Raw genomic sequence first — 4623 nt, 5'->3', positions numbered from 1 at the left:
ATATATATATCATATAATGTACCAGTTAGTCTCGCTTTACATGTATCTGATGTGTATACTGTGTGTGCGCGTGTGTGCGTGTATACGTGCGTGCATGCGTGAGTGTGGAAGCGTGTATGTGTCCGCTTGTGTGGTAGCGTGCGGGTGCGCGCGTGTGGGTACATGCATGTGGGTGCGTACACTCGTGTGGGTGCGCGTGTATGCTTGTATGGTTGCATGGTGTGCGTGCGTGTGCGACATAACTCATTTAATGGGTTACACATACATGTCTTACATTGGTTACACATACATGTCTTGCTAGTTTTAATGTCCTTATCAATGTAAGCATTGTCATTTTGCTCGTGTCCCTTTAAAAATCCGCAAAAATGGCACACGCTCGCGTGCACACACACACACACACACACACACATCACTACACACTCACACACACACACACACACACACACACACACACACACACACACACACACACACACACACACACACACACACACACACACACACACACACACACACACACACACATTTGTGCAGGTTTCTAAATGAAACGGCGTTTATATTTGCAGGCACGCCGTAACATCGCTCCTGCTTTTAAACTGTCAATCGCGCGGCCTGTCTGATCCATTAGAGAGCCCACGTGCACGAGAGAGATGAGATTAAAACATTCACATTACCCCTAGAAATATACAAAGTGCTTAGAGCGAATCGAGAAAATATTTTGTTCGGCAATAATTAGGCAGTGAGAGGACGGATATAGGATATCAAATATATGACTCGGGTATAGATGGATGGCGTAGACGGACGGGTTTTTATTTAGGGTAATTTGTCACCGAGTATTGTATGCAGTCGATCGTTGTATCCGGTGCGCGAGTTACACGCGCACGATATGCACGTTTAGCCTGTTCTGCTTGCATCTATGTATCTGTAGTACATTACGTGATTGGCTTCACCTCAACTTTATCCATGTTAGTATCGTAGGTTAGCCCAGGGGCGCAGCTAGTGCGGCTCTCATGATCTCCTCCACGCACACACACACACACACGCACGCACGCACGCACGCACGCACGCACACACGCACGCACACACACACACACACACACACACACACACAACCGCCGCACGCACACGCGCACGCACGCACGCGCACGCACACGACACGACACGCCACGCACGCGCGTAAGCTGAAACCAGTGCCGCAAATCAAAATGTCCGATCGTCATTCTTACTCGTATTCGTCTGAAAATGCGGCTTGAAATAAATGAGCGCTTCGAGGGCACCGTATACCTCGCTTAATCGATCCCCCCCAAGTACGGCTGAAGGGTCGTTGTCGTATCAAGTACTGACAGATATACCTCCGAAGCACGGATAGTAAGCACAACTGTACCAAGACCCACCTTATCTCTCAGCAATATAGTACGCGCTCTGCGTTACATAAACGTCCCTGTCCCGCGCAGCTTAGGAAACCTACCGATACGCAAGTACGAGAATGTCGTAAACTCTTCAAACAAGAGAACAAAACGCCATTTGTAAATTTGTTGTTAATAAACCGTCTAGATAAGTTAAGTTTTCTAATGTACTCAATAAAAAAACATATTTACTCATTAATAGTAACATATAAATCACTATAGATTGCAATCTTTATGCAAATGTGTTAATTTTCATCTTACTCTGGTCGGGCGTAGAGCTGCCGAGTTTGGTTTAGTTAGGAAATGATAATACGATTTTCGCATCCTATCGTCCGCGTAACGCAAGTATTAACAGGTACAGATATCAAGCTAGAGGGGCCTATACGCAATACTTTTTGTAGCTACTTTGCTGTTATAGTTCGTGGACCGATTAGTAGCAGCTGACGTCAGGTTTTTGGTATATAATTTAGGATTGCTACAAGTCATCGGAGCTTGACATCTTGCCAAATCCACGCCAATCATTGGGCCGCTAAATCTTCCTATTTATGCCGTTTCCGGCTTACAAAACAATAACCAGTGACTGAACGAAACTACCCGGCCGGTACATTTATGAGTCGGCAGGCGGTACGTAGTAGAAACAACATTGGTCTAGAGTACACTTGTGTAATACATATATGTACCCTCGTACATATTCTGTAGTACGCATGCCTATACACAAGCGAACCCATCGCCCAAGGCGCTGTCAAACTAATCTCGTCTCCCCTTAGCGCCCCCCCCCCTCGTTCCTCCGGCAGAGTAGTACCGTCGAGCCTGCACTCGCTATGCATCTAATTGCCGCTTTTATACTGCGCACGACTTTAGCCCGCTTCTGAAAGAAACTTTAGCCGGATAAGTCGTTGGTTTATACTGGCATCTAAGAGCGACTTAGACGGCGAGCTAAAAGTCGAGACATGCCTTTTATACTCGACGGTAGCTCGGCGTCTGAAGCGGCACCTGAACGCACTCCCTTGGAGCGGGATAACTTTTAGCATGGCTAAGTAGTATCGACCTTTTAAGCAGGAGGGGTATCGGCCGCTTCAGGTCGCGGGACACCTAAGCGGAATTAAACCCCCAGTATAAATAGGGTATACAATACGACATAACGGCATATACGCCTCTTATACACGATTGTCATAGAGGAAACTCCTAATACAAATATTTGTTGTATATTGTTGTGCGCATCATAAGGAGTTTAGGAGGCGCTATTATGAAGCACAAGCATGAATTCAAAGCTGCTAAAGGGAGCGCCGAGTGACTGCCAATATTGTCATAGGAAAGAATCTTCCTATGATCAAATAGTGTCGTCAAGGATAGCGTATATGCGTATGTCGTATTCATAGATGGCAAGCAAAACAGGCGGCAGCGTTTGCGTAGCGGGATGGAAGAGGATACTAGCGCGTCACGACAATGATGAAGGGTTGTTGGTGTGGGTTTGATGTGAGCGCTTTACTGCGCTGGGAACAGTGGGTTTCTCGTGCTATCTCGTTTCACAGCGGCTGGTGTTGTAACATGCCTAACCTATGTGCCGTAGAGAGTAGGTAGTAACACGCACATTTCTCACGCCCGCGACACACGCCACACACACACACGGTGGCTATCACGCACGTCACTTTCTTGTGGCACTGGATGCGACGACACACACAGCACGGTGAGAGTTAGAAAGAGAGAGAGTAGATAGAAAGAAACTGTGAGAGGAGAGGGAGGGCGGGAGGAGGAAGGAAGGGGGTTAAGGGAGGGGGAGACATACGGTAATGGGAAGAGAGAGAGAGAGAAGAAAGAGAAGCGCGAGCGAAAGCGCAAGAACGAGTAGATTGAGAAGACGAGAGAGCGTGGGGGAGAGTAAGAGAGAAAAAGAGAAAGAGATAAAGAAAGAGAGAGAAAGAAAGAAAGAACGAGAGAGAGGAGCGAAAGCAAAAACGAGAGATTGAGAGCGAGCGGAAGGGAAGAAAGACGCGTGTGAAGAAAGAAAAGAGAGAGAGAGAATAATATCTTGAAGAGAGAGAGAGAGTAGATATATATATATATATAGTATATATAGAGCAGAAGAGGAGAGAGAGAGAGAGAGAGAGAGTAGAAGAGAGAAGAGATGAGGCGCGAGAGAGCGAGAGAACAAAGAGAAGAGAGATAGAGATAGAGATAGTAGATAGAGACTATTGAGAGAGAGAGAGAGAACAGAGAGCGAGAGAGAGGGGGGAAGAAAGAGAGCGAGAGAAAGAGAGAGAAAGAGCGAGAGAGAGATGAAGAGAGAAAGAGCGAGAGAAGAGTGAGAGCGAAGAAGGGCGAGACGAGAGAGAGAGAGATATAGAGAGAACTGGAGAGAGAGAAAGAAAGCAAGAGCGAGAGAGAGAGAGAAGCAGAGAGAGAGAGAGATAAGAATAGAGAAAGAGAACAGAAGAAGAGATAGAGAGAGAGAGAGAGAGAAAGAAGAGAAAGAGAAAAGACAACACAGAGAGTAGATGAGAGAGAAGAGAGAGAAGAGAGAAAGAGAGAGAGAGAGGGAGAGAGGGCGAGAGAAAGAAGGAGAAGAGGAGAGAGAGAACGAGGAGAGGAAAGAGAGAGAGAGAGAGAAGAGAGAGACGAGAGAGAGAGAGAGAGAGATAGAGAGAGGAGAGAAGAGAGAGAGAGAGAAGAAAGAGAAGAGAAAATAGAGAGAGAGAAAGAGAGAGCAGAGAGAGAGAGAGAAAAAGAATAGAGAGAGAGAGAGAGAGAAAAGAACGGCCTTATTCGCCCGAGCAGCGAATCAGCTGACTATTCAATTTGTCGAAACTCCGGATGTCAAGTCTTTAAAACAGCGGATAAAGACTTCCCTCAGGCACAATAACATTCACGAAAAAAACTCCGCCATCGTAGTGAGAAAACCTGACGAGATGTCGTCTGCGTTCGCTCTCCAATCACACGTCAATCACATCGCCGATAAAAAAAAATATCGGAACAAAAATAAACTTAATCAACGTTGTGAAACGGTGCGGTGAATTTTCACGGAAGAAGCCGATTACGCTTCGGAAATGAATTCTGTCTCGGTAATTACGACGGCCATCTTGCCGTGAATCTTTCAGTTAACGAAATGACCTTTATCACACACACACGACGGGCACTACACGCCACCACACACACACACACACAACACGCACACACACACACACCACACACACACACACACACTCCACAGCACACACAC

General features: G+C 46.4%; 1 protein-coding gene across 1 annotated transcript in view; it reads left to right on the top strand.

Annotated features, from left to right (window-relative positions):
• Positions 1–4623, top strand: part of LOC106812759 — a 50286-nt gene that overhangs the window by 42965 nt on the left and 2698 nt on the right. The window lies entirely within an intron of this gene.

Source organism: Priapulus caudatus, unplaced genomic scaffold (genome assembly GCF_000485595.1).
Source record: "Priapulus caudatus unplaced genomic scaffold, Priapulus_caudatus-5.0.1 Scaffold683, whole genome shotgun sequence".
Classification (NCBI taxonomy): Eukaryota; Metazoa; Priapulida; class Priapulimorpha; order Priapulimorphida; family Priapulidae; genus Priapulus; species Priapulus caudatus.
Note: the sequence above shows the minus strand (reverse complement) of the source record. Positions and strands in the feature narration are given on the sequence as shown.